This window comes from Aethalodelphis obliquidens, unplaced genomic scaffold (assembly GCF_003676395.1).
Source record: "Aethalodelphis obliquidens isolate GAN/ISIS:26980383/991018 unplaced genomic scaffold, ASM367639v1 scaffold6, whole genome shotgun sequence".
Lineage (NCBI taxonomy): Eukaryota > Metazoa > Chordata > Mammalia > Artiodactyla > Delphinidae > Aethalodelphis > Aethalodelphis obliquidens.
Genome location: NW_020837950.1, coordinates 49,872,161 through 49,885,680, shown reverse-complemented (window position 1 = coordinate 49,885,680; position 13,520 = coordinate 49,872,161).

Sequence of the window (13,520 nt, the reverse complement as noted above, 5' to 3'; positions counted from 1 at the left end):
TGGGAGAAAATATTTGCAAACAAATCAACGGACAAAGGATTAATCTCCAAAATATATAAACAGTGCATGCAGCTCAATATTAAAGAAAAAAACAACCCAATCCAAAAATGTGTAGAAGACCTAAATAGACATTTCTCCAAAAAAGACATATAGATGGCCAAGAAGCACATGAAAAGCTGCTCAACATCACTAATTATTAGAGAAATGGAAATCAAAAATACAATGAGGTATCACCTCACACCAGTTAGAATGAGCATCATCAAATTCTACAAACAACAAATACTGGAGAGAGTGTGGAGAAAAGGGAACCCTCTTGCACTGTTGGTGGGAATGTACATTGATACAACCACTATGGAGAACAGTATGGAGGTTCCTTAAAAAAACTAAAAATAAAATTACCATATAACCGAGCAATCCCACTACTGGGCATATACCCAGAGAAAACCATAATGCAAAAAGACACATGCACTCCAATTTCATTGAAGCACTATTTGCAATAGGCAGGTCATGGAGGCAACCTAAATGCCCATCGACAGACGAATTTATCCATTCGTCTTATCCAGATGTAGAACATATATACAATGGGATATTACTCAGCCATAAAAAGGAACGAAATTGGGTCACTTGTTGAGATTTGTTGAGACGTGGATAGATCTAGAGACTCTCATACAGAGTGAAGTAAGTCAGAAAGAGAAAAACAAATATCGTATATTAACGCATGTATGTGGAACCAAGAAAAATGGAACAGATGAACCAGTTTGCAGGGCAGATGCTGAGACACGAATGTAGAGAACAAATGTATGGACACCAAGGGGGGAAAGACACAGCGGGGTGGGGATGGTAGTGTGATGAATTGGGCGATTGGGATTGACATGTATACACTGATGTGTATAAAATTGATGACTAATAAGAACCTGCTGTATAAAACAATAAGTAAAATTAAATTTAAAAAATAAATGAAAAAGGAATGAAGGAAACAATAGCAAATATCAATAAAACTAAAAGCCGGTTCTTTGAGAAGAGAAAAAAAATTGATAAACCATTAGCCAGACTCATCAAGAAAAAAAGGGAGCAGACTCAAATCAATAGAATTAGAAATGAAAAAGGGGAAGTAACAACTGACACTGCAGAAATACAAAAGATCATGAGAGATTATATGCCTATAAATGCCTATTAAATGGACAACCCGGAAGAAAAGGACTAATTCTTAGAAAAGCACAACCTTCCAAAACTGAACGAGGAAGAAATAGAAAATATAAACAGGCCAATCACAAGCACTGATATTGAAACTGTGATTAAATATCTCGCAACAAACAAAAGCCCAGGACCAGATGGCTTCAAAGGTGAATTCTATCAAAATATTTAGAGAAGAGCCAACACCTATCCTTCTCAAACTCTTCCAAAATATAGCAGAGGGAGGAACACTTGCAAACTCATTCTACGAGGATACCATCAACCTGATACCAAAACCAGACAAAGACGTCACAAAAAAAGAAAACTACAGAATAATATCATTGATGAATATAGATGCAAAAATCCTCAACAAAATACTATCAAACGGTGTCCAACAGCACATTAAAAGGATCATACACATGATCAAGTGGGGTTTATCCCAGGAATGCAAGGATTCTTCAATATATGCAAATCAATCAATGTGATACACCATATTAAAAAATTGAAGGAGAAAAACAATATGATCATCTCAATAGATGCAGAGAAATCTTTCGACACAATTCAACACCCATTTTTGATAAAAACCCTCCAGAAACTAGGCATAGAGGGAACTTACCTCAACATAATAAAGGCCATATATGACAAACCCACCACGAACATCATCCTCAATGGTGAGAAAATGAAATCATTTCCACTAAGATCAGGAAAAAGACAAGGTTGCCCACTCTCACCACTATTATTGAACATAGTTTTGGAAGTTTTACCCACAGCAATCAGAAAAGAAAAAGAAATCAGAGGAATCCAAATCAGAAAAGAAGAAGTAAAGCTGTAACTGTTTGGAGAAGACATGATACTCTACATAGAGGATCCTAAAGATGCTGGAGAAAACTACTAGAGCTAATCAATGAATTTGGTAAAGTAGCAGGATACAAAATTAATGCACAGAAATCTCTTGCATTCATTTACACTAATGATGAAAAATCTGCAAGAGAAATTAAGGGAACACTCCCATTTACCACTGCAACAAAAAGAATAAAATACCTAGGAATAAACCTACCTAAGGAGACAAAAGACCTCTAGGCAGAACACTATAAGACAATGATGAAAGATGGAGAGATATACCATGTTCTTGGACTGGAAGAATCAACACTGTGAAAATGACTATACTACCCAAATCAATCTATAGATTCATTGCAATCCCTTTCAAAGTACCAAGGCATTTTTCACAGAACTAGAACAAAAAATTTCACAATTTGTATGGAAACACAAAAGACCCCAAACAGCCCAAGCAAGCTTGAGAAGGAAAAACAGAGCTGGAGGAATCAGGCTCCCAGACTTCAGACTATACTACAAAGTACATTAACCAAGACAGTATGGTATTGGCACAAAAACAGAAATATAGATCAATGGAACAGGATTGAAAGCCCAGAGATAAACCCATGCACATATGGTCACCTTGTTTTTGATAAAAGAGGTAAGAATATACAATGGAGACAAGACAGCCTCTTAAATAGTGGTGTTGGGAAAACTAGACAGCTACATGTAAAAGAATGAATTTAGAACACTCCCTAACACCATAGGCATAAGTAAACTCCAAGTGGATTAAAGACCGAATTGTCAGGCCAGACACCATCAGACTCTTAGAGGAAAGCATAGGCAGAACACCCTATGACATAAGTCACAGTAAGATCCTTTATGACCCACCTCCTACAGAAATGGAAATAAAAACAAAATAAACAAATGGGACCTAATGAAATTTCAAAGCTTTTGCACAGCAAAGGAAACCATAAACAAGATGAAAAGACAACCCTCAGAATGGGAGAAAATATTTGCAAATGAAGCAACTGACAAAGGATTAATCTCCAAAGTTTGCAAGCAGCTCATTACCAAAAAAACAAACAACCTAATCCAAAATGGGCAGAAGACCTAAATAGACATTTCTCCAAAGAAGATATACAGACTGCCAAAAAACTCATGAAAGGATGCTGAACATCACTAATCATTAGAGAAATGCAAATCAAAACTACAGTGTGGTATCACCTCACACCAGTCAGAATGGCCATCATCCAAAAATATACAAACAATAAATGCTGAAGAGGGTGTGGAGAAAAGGGAACCCTCTTGCACTGTTGGTGGGAATGTAAATTGATACAGCCACTATGGAGAACAGTATGGAGGTTCCTTAAAAAAACTAAAAATAAAATTACCATATGACCGAGCAATCCCACTACTGGGCATATACCCAGAGAAAACCATAATGCAAAACGAGTCATCTACACCAATATTCACTGCAGCTCTGTTTACAGTAGCCAGGACATGGAATCAACTTAAGAGTCCATCGACAGATGAATGGATAAGAAGATGTGGCACATATATACAATGGAATATTACTCGGCCATAAAAAGAAATGAAATTGAGTTATTTGTAGTAGGTGGATGGACCTAGAGACTGTCATACAGAGTGAAGTAGCTCAGAAAGAGAAAAATAAATACCATATGCTAACACATACATTTGGAATCACACACACAAAAAATGGTTCTAAAGAACCTAGGGGCAGGACAGGAATAAATACACAGACGAAGAGAATGGACTTGAGGCCACAGGGAGGTGGGAGGGTAAGCTGGGAAGAAGTGAGAGAGTGACATGGACTTATATGTACTACCAAATGTAAAATAGATAGCTAATGGGAAGCAGCCACATAGCAAAGGGAGATCAGCTTGGTGCTTTGTAACCACCTAGAGTGGTGGGATAGGGAGGGTGGGAGGGAGACGCAAGAGGGAGGAGATATGGGATGTATGTATATGTATAGCTGATTCACTTTGTTATAAAGCAGAAACTAACACACCATTGTAAAGCAATTATACTTCAATAAAGATGTTAAAAATAAATAAAAATAAAATTTAAGTATCCTTTAACTCAACAATTCCACTTTCAGAAATTTAACCTAAATACAAAATTTTAGTTTACACGTATGTAAATATGCATTGTCTAAGTGCAAAATAATGGAACAATTTAAATGTCTATTGGAAAGCTTGATGTTATAATGATGTCAATACTATCGAAAATTATGTGTTAATTCAGTGAAATAATGATGATGTCTAATAATTCTTTTTATAAAGCTTGAATAAATTATTTTTATAAATCTTTAAACTTCATATGTATGAGAAAATATGCCAAAAATTCAACAGAATTTTGAAGAGTAAGACACTATCCAGTATTTAAAAATAAACACAAATTTAAAAGTGAATTGATTAGTGTAATAATAGATGGAAGAGTAAGAGAACAGACTGGAGGGTCAGAATAACCTGTGTTTATGTGGACTTATTTTTTCTTAAATATTTCACACTAGTGATAAAAGTATGTATTCAACTATTGATAGAATGACCACTGGTTATAGATTAGTAACAAAATGTTATACATTTCACTGATTCTAAGACACACTTTTTCATATTTTATTATTTCTGAAATCAGTCTATGTCTTACAGTTAATGAAGGGTCATAGTTTAATTGGAAGTATTTTTTTCTTTCTTACAGTTATGTAAATTAAAATAATCTTATAATAGAGTTTTAGATTTAATAGTATATAGTAGATGACTACTTACTGCAACATAGGATAATTAATTCCAGAAAATGTAAAAAGCTAAATGTTTACACACACACACACACACAAACACACACACACACACTAGCTAATACAAAGATAAAAACATGAGTAATTTTTATTTATAATTGAGGAGTCTGACTCCAAGCCAAAATCTTATGTGTGATCTTTCAAGCCCAACCACAGGTAACTACAAAAGCTTTACCTAGTAGTTCTTATGGGTGGAAAGATGCCCTCCCCATGTCAAACTTGGTGCAGAATCAGCGCATTCGAAGGGAGTTCAAAGACTCAGCCTCTCAGCCCCTGGACCACCCTCTTGGACATGTTCACACACACAGCTGCATTCCTAGCCTTACGGCCTCCATTCAAAGAGCTCCTTATTGAGGGGTGGGAGAGGGAAGATGTCTCTGGTCAGACATTTTTCAGGTGTCTCCACTGAGACTTCCCATTGAAGGGTTGGGGAATATCCTTGAAGCACTTTTTTCCATTATGACTCAATACTTTCCACTCCTAGCCCTTCTTCCGCTCCCTACTTCAGGGCTCAGGTTCATAAAATAGCAGGAGACTTTAGTTCCGGGCTCCCTCAGTAAAGACACAATTTCCTCCACCTGCACTGCAAATCCCCTGACTGACCCTCACCTGGCACCAATCCACGGGGAAAAATGGAACATTGAGGGAGCAAGCACTTTTCTCTTAGTAAGTGAATAAAGTCTTAATTGCTAGTTTCAATTTGGCTCATTATCCTAACTGACCAGCTGGATATCTAGTAGATCTTGACAATAATCATGTTATCTAGAGAATCATAAGCAAAAAGAAAGAAAAAATCTAGCAGGCTTGATTGTATGCCAACTAAAATTACATGTCAATAACCCCTATAAAAGTTAAAATACAAGTGAGAGACAAGGAGAAACTATTTGCAGTGTGTGTAACAGAAAAGGAATAGCCAGAATATATAAAATATTTCTACATATTAATAAGGAAAAGAAAAATTCACAGAAAAAAATAAAATAAAAACAGACAACATAACTACTACACAAACATACACACACTACCAATAAGGGAAATAGAGATAGAAACAAAATATCATTTTTATACTTATCAAAGTAATAAAGTATAATTGAAAATATTGAAAATGTTCACTGTTGATTAGACCATGTGGAAACGACCTTCCTTATATACTGTTGGTAGAGCATATATGAGTGTATATAGTCCCAAAATTATACTTCTAGGTTTCCATTCTACATATTTTCACAATTGCACCAAAATATAGGTACAGGTATACCTTGGAGATATTGCAGGTTTGGTTCCAGGCCACTGCAATAAAGCAAATATCACAATAAAGTGAGTAACACAAATTTTTTGGTTTCCCAAAATAAGTTACATTTACACTATACTGTACTGTATTAAGTAAGCAAAATCATTATGGCTAAGAAAACCAATCATATCTTAATTAAAAAATAATGCTTCTGGAACAATGGTGCCAAAAAAACTTGCTTGATGCAGGATCACCACAAACCTTCAATTTGTAAAAAACACACTATCTGTGAAGTGCAATAAATTGCAGTGAAATAAAAAGAGGTATGTCTGTACAATGATATTCCACTCAGCAGTACCTGTAATATTGACATATTAGAAGTAATCTATATATTAGCCATATTTTAAGTAAATTCAGAACACCTATAATATGATATGCTATGCATCTGTTAAAAATTATAAGCTTCAGCTTTCTGCGTTAGAATGGAGAAATGAAATCAGATTCCTTTCCTCTAATCCTAATGAATAGTATAAATAGGTAAAACACAGGGAAAAAAAGAAAACATTTATAAACATTCAATGCTAGTTTTATCTTGCATCAAACAAGGATTAAGAGAATTAAAGACAAACAAGATCATCAGGGTGAAGAAAACAAAAAAGGAAAGACAAAAGGAGTCTCTCTCCAGCTCTTGCAGTTTAATAAAGATGTGACTGGAACCTACTATTCTAATCTATTCTCTCACTTTTATCAAGAATGGAAATATAATAAAATTAAGAACAATCAAAACACCAATCATATCAAATAGTATAAAAAGTATTAATTAGTCTATTAACACAAATAGACTGAATCTAAAAGTAGAACCCAAAAGTAACCTGTACAAGGGGAAAAAATTAAGACAAGTGATGTACAAGTATTGAAAATAAAAGTATCATTATACTTTCAATAATGAAAAATACATGCAATGAAAACAAAGGGATGAAATATTAATATTAGTCAAGATAGAAACTGGAGCAAAAGCACTATATGAGACAAATGACAATTTCATTAATAATAACTGGTTAAGTTTACATAAAAGATTGTGAATATTTATACATCTGATCAATAGAATCTCAATGTATGATGAAAATACTTCAGGAGATGCAAGGTAAAAATAGAAAAAGAATTAATAATGTCAAGAGATTTTAACTCACTTTCTCATCCTTTAAAGAATCAAATAAATTTTTTATAAAAGGAGCAAACAGGATGTCTAAATAACAATGAATTTGGATCAAAAAGATATCTTAATCTCTGAATTCTGAAAACAAATAACGCACCTTTGTTTCAAGTGTTTGTGTAGTATTTTAAAATCTGACTTTGTTATTCCACATAGAAAATGCCAATATGTTATAAAAAGATAAAATAATGAGATAAAATTATCTGATCCCAAGTAAATACATATAGGTAACAATAAAAAGAAAATACCAAAAACATCTATTATGTGGACATTATTTTTTTTATTTTGATTCAGAAAGAAAATAACTGAAATAGACAAACATCTGGAAAATAGGAAATATTTTTTAAACATATAGAGGAAAAATCTATTATTTAAATGCTAATTATAGTAGAAAAGAAAGTCACTACATGAATTAACCACTCAATACAAAACATTAGAAAAAGTTAAATAAAGTAAATTAAAAGAAACAAAAAATAAAGATAACAGAAACAATAAATTTGAAAAAAAAGAAAAAACTAATAAAGCAATTCTAGAGATAGTTCTTTGCAAAAACAACAAGTAAGCAATAAAATATCTAAGCTAACTGAGAAAAAAGAGAGAAGATGCAAGAACACAGAGATAAATATGAGGAAATTATTACAGATGGAAAGAAAGTTAAAATAACATAATTTGTTCAAATATATGCAATTAAATTTGACAACCTGGAAAAAAAATAGTTGCTTTCTTAGGCAAATAATTTCTCAAATTGACCACAAAAGAAATGAAGATACTAAGTATTGTCTAACACTTATTGAATCAGAAAAATAATAGAGCTGATTGGGAGAAATGATAGAGACTATAGTACACAGGTGAAATCTATCACACTTTCAGGGAACATAACTTTTACTAAAGTATTCCAAAGCATGTGAGTAAGGGAAGTTTCCAAATGCTATCTATGAATTCAATATAACATTGAATACAAAACTGGACAAAAATAGCTAAGAAAGAAAAAAAAAGTATATTTAATAATGTTGATGCAAAATATTACCCTACAGTTTTAACTAGGATATTAGAAAAATGATATAAACTTGGATTCATTCTAAAAAAAAAAAAAAATTCTTTCAAGTCATGGACAGGTCCCACAGCAGGAGCCAATGCTGCCCACAAACACACTGCAACAACCACAGTTGGGTCCCACAGACAGGCTGGGGGCAAGCTTTGCCCACCAGCATAATGCAGTAGCCATAGCCCTACCACAACTGGAGGGCAAACAAAGCCCACACAGTGAACATTTCTTGAGTGCCTGGCACTGGTAACTAGGCAGGTTGTTTTTCTGAGCCCAACAGAACATCTCCTAACTAAGCCCACTCCTTCAAGACTGGGAGAGATAGGTGATTTACCTAATACACAAAAACAAACACAGAGAATTCGGCAAAATGAGGAGACAGAAAAATATGTCCCAATTGAAAGAGCAGGACAAAAACTTCAGAAAAAGAACTAAATGAAACAATGATAATCAATGTACCTGATAGAGAGTTCAAAGTAATTGTCACAAAGATGCTCACCTATCTTGGGAGACGAATGGATAAACAGAGTCAGAACTTCAACAAAGAGATAGAAAACATAAGAAAGTACCAAAAAAATTATAACCAAATTGAAAAATACTCTAGAGGAGTTCAACAGCAGACCAGATGAGGTAGAAGAACAAATCTGCAAGCTGGAAGACAAAACAATCGAACTCACCCAGACAGAGCAGCAAAATGAAAAATAATTTTAAAAAGTGAAGATACTTTAAGGGATCTTTGGGACAACCTTAAATGGAATAACACTTGCACTATGAGAGTCCCAAAAGGAGAAGAGAGAGATAAAAGGCCATAAAATTAAATATTTGAAGCAATACTGGCTGAAAACTTCCCTAATCTAAGGAAGAAAACAAACATTCAGGTCCAGGAAGACCAGAGAATTCCAAATAAAATAAACTCAAAGAGAGCCCCATCAAGACACATCATAATTAAAATAGTGAAATGTTAAAAAAACCTAAAAGCTGCAAGAGAAAAACAACTTGTTATGTACAAGGGAAACCCCTAAAGCTATGAGCACATTTTTCAGCAGAAACTTTACAGGCCAGAAGGGAGTGGCATGACAAATTCAAAGCTCTCAAAGGAAAAAACTCCCAACCAAGAACTCTCTACCAAGTAAGGTTACCATTCAGAGTTGAATGAGAGATCAAGAGTTTCCCAGATAAGCAAAAGCTAAAGGGGTTTATTACCACTAAACTGGCCCTACAAGAAATGTTAAATTGACTTCTTTAAGCTGAATAGAAATGGCACTGATCAATAAGAAAACATGTGAAAGTAAAAATTTCACTGGAGAAAGTAAATATATAGTAAAGGTAGTAGATCAATCACTAATAAATCAGCATTAAGATTAGAAGACAGAAGTAGTAAAATTAACCAAAATGACAATAATTAGTTAAGTAGTGCATAAAATAAAAAGATGCAAAATGTGTCATCAAAAGTATAAAAGGTAGGGGGGTATAAAAAGATAAAGCATTGAATTGCATTACCAACTGAAAACATGCTACTATTTACATAGTAAGTATGTGCTATATAGTTATAGTTCACACAGTTATATGTGAACCTTATGGTTACCATAAGGAAAACACCTATAGTAAATACACAAAGGAAAATGAAAAAGGAATCTAAACATAAAACTAAAGAAAACTACCAAATAGAAGGGAAGAGAGAAAGAGGAGAACAAAGGAACAGAAAGGAACTACAAAACAGCCAGAACACAATTCACAAAATGGCAATAAGTACACACCTATCAATAATTACTTTAAATGTAAATAGACTAAATGCTCCAATTAAAAGACATAAAGTAGAAGAATGGATAAAAAAACAAAACCCATCTATATGGTGCCTACAAGAGACTCACTTCATTAAAAGGACACACACAAAAAAAAATGAAGGACTGGAAAAAAGTATTCCATGAAAATAGAAATAAGAAAGCTGGAGTAGCTATACTCATATCAGACAAAGTAGACTTTAAAACAAAGACTGTAATAAAGGACAAAGAAAGGCATTACATAATGATAAAAGGGGCAATCCAGTAAGAAGATATAAGTTATAAATGTATATGCACCCAACAGAGGAGCACCAAGATATATAAAGCAGGTATTAATGGACTTAAAGTGAAAAACTGAAAGAAATACAATAATAGTATTGTATTGTAATCACATCAATGGATAAATCTTCCAGATGGAAAATCAACAAGGAGAGAGTTGGACTTAAACGATGCATTAGACCTGATGAACGTAATAGATATATACAAAACATTCCATCCAAAACAGCAGAATACACCTTTTTCTCAAGTACACATGGAACACTCTCCAGTATAGATTATATGTTAGGTCACAAAACAAGTATCAATAAATTCAAGAAGATTGAAATTATATCAAGCATCTTCTCCAACTACAATGGTATGAAACCAGAAATCAATCACAAGGAAAAAATGAGAAAAAAACCCATAAAAATGTAAAGATTAGACAACGTGCTACTGAACAACCAATGGGTCATCGGAGAAATCAAAAAATACCTAGAGGGCAAATGAAAACAGAAATATGGCATACCAAAACCTATAGAATGCCGCAAAAGTGGTTCTAAGAGGGAAGTTCATAGCAAGAAAAATCCCAAATAAACAATCTAAATTTACACCTAAAGGAACTAGAAAAAGAAGAACAGATTAAGCACAAAAATAGCAGAAGGAAGAAAACAATGAAGATCAGGGTGGAAATCAATAAAATATAGACTAAAAGAAATAGAAAAGATCAATGAAAGTAAGAACTAATTTTCTGAAAAGACAAAATAAAAACTAGCTAGACTCACCAAGAAAAAAGAGAGAAAACACAAATAAATAAAATCAGAAATGAAAGAGGAAACATTGCAACTGATACCACAGAAATAAAAGGATCATAAGAGACTACTATGAACTATTATACAACAAATTGGACAACCTAGAAGAAATGTATCAATTCCTAGAAACATACAATCTTCCAAGATTGAATCATGAAGAAACAGAAAATCTGAATAGACTGAATAGGTTTGACCCTTGAACAAGATGGGTTTGAACTGTGCAGGTCCACTTATATGTGAATTTTTTAAAATAAATATATACTATAATACTACACAATCCATGGTTGGTTGAATCTGTGGATGTGGGAACTGAAGATAGGGAGGGCTGACTGTAAAGTTATATGCAGATTTTCAACTGTGCGAAGGCATCAGTGCCCCTAACCATTGCTTTGTTCAAGTGCCAACTGTCATAGGAAAAAAATTAAAAGTAATCAAAAATCTCCCAACAAACAAAAGTACAGGACTAAAGACTTTGAATGGTGAATTCCACAGAATATTCAAAGAATTAGTACTTATGTTTCTCAAACTCCCCCCAAATTGAAAGGAACGGAAACCTTCTAAACACATTTTTCAAAGCCAACTTTACCCTTATACTAAAACCAGACTAGGATACAACAAAAAAAGTAAATTACAGGCTAACATTCTTGACAAACACAGATGCAAAAATCCTCAATAAAATATTAGAAAACTGAATTCAACAATACACAAAAGGATCATACAACACAATCAAGTGGGATTTATCCCAGGGATGCAAAGATTGTTCAAATCAATCAGCATGATACATCACATTAACAAAATGAAAGATAAAAATCATATGACTGTCTCACTAGATGCAGTAAAAGCTTTTGATGAAATCCAACATCGATTTACAATAAAAATTCTTAACAAAGTGGATATAGAGGGAACATACCGCAACATAATAAAGGCCATATATGACAAACCCACAGCCAATATCATACTCAATGATGAAAAGCTGAAAATTATCCCTCTAAGATGAGGAAGAAGACAAGGATGTCCACTCTCACCACTTTCATTCAACACAGTATTGGAAGTTCTAGCCATGGCAATTAGACAAGAAAAAGAAATAAAAGACATTCAAATAAGAAAGGAAGAATTAAAACTGCCACTATACGCAGACGAAATGCTACTATATAAAAAAAAAGTCATAGAATACAAAAATCAAGATACAGAAATCTGTGGTGTTTCTATACACTAATAATAAACTATTAGAGAAAACAACTCCATTTACAATTGCATCAAAAAAAAAAACCTAGGAATAAACAACCGAGGAGGTGAAAGACCTGTAGACTGAAAACTGTAAGACATTGATAAAAGAAAATGAAGAAGACACAAATAAATGAGAAGATATTCTGTGTTCACAAACTGGAAAAATAAATGTTGTTAAAGTGTCCATACTACTGAAAGCAATGTATACATTCAATGAATTCCTTATCAAAATTCCAATGGCATTTTTCACAGAACTAGAACAAGTAATTTTAAAATTTATATACAACCACCAAAGACCTTGAATAGCCAAAACAATCATGAGAAAAAAGAACAAAGCTAGAAGAATCATGAGCCCTGGTCTCAAACTGTACTGCAAAGCTATAGAAATCCAAACAGTATGGAAGTGGCACAAAAACATACATACAGATTAAGAACCCCAAAATAAACCCACTCATTTATGGGCAATTAATTTACAACAGAGCAAAGAATATACTATAAAGGGAAGTCTCTTCAATAAATGGTGTTGGGAAAACTGGAGAGCCACATGTAAAAAAAGAAACTAGACTACTATCTTATACCATACACAAAAATTAACTCAAAATAGAAAAAGACGTGAATGTAAGACCTGAGACCATAAAATTCTGAGAAGAAAACACGGGTAGAAACCTCATTGGCATCAGTTTTAGCAATGTTTTTGTGGATCTGATTCCAGAGGCAAAGGAAACAAAAGCAAAAATAAACAAATAGGACTACATCAAACTAAAAAGCTTTAGAACAGCAAAGGAAACCATCATCAAAATGAAAAGGCAAACTACTGAATGAAAGAAGATATTTGCAAATCATACATCCAATGAGGGGTTAATATTCAAAGTATATAAGAAGAACAACTCAACAACAAAAAAACCAAACAAACTAATTTTAAAAATGGATATAAGATCTGAACAGACATTTTTTCAAAGAAGATATAAACTTCAGGTTCCAAGCACCTTCATATTATTAGAGCAATTTGCCTTGTCAAGAAAGCTGCAGGGCTTCCCTCGTGGCACAGTGGTTGAGACTGCCTGCCGATGCAGGGGACACGGGTTCGTGTCCCGGTCCGGGAAGATCCCACATGCCGCGGAGCGGCTGGGCCCGTGAGCCATGGCCACTGAGCCTGCG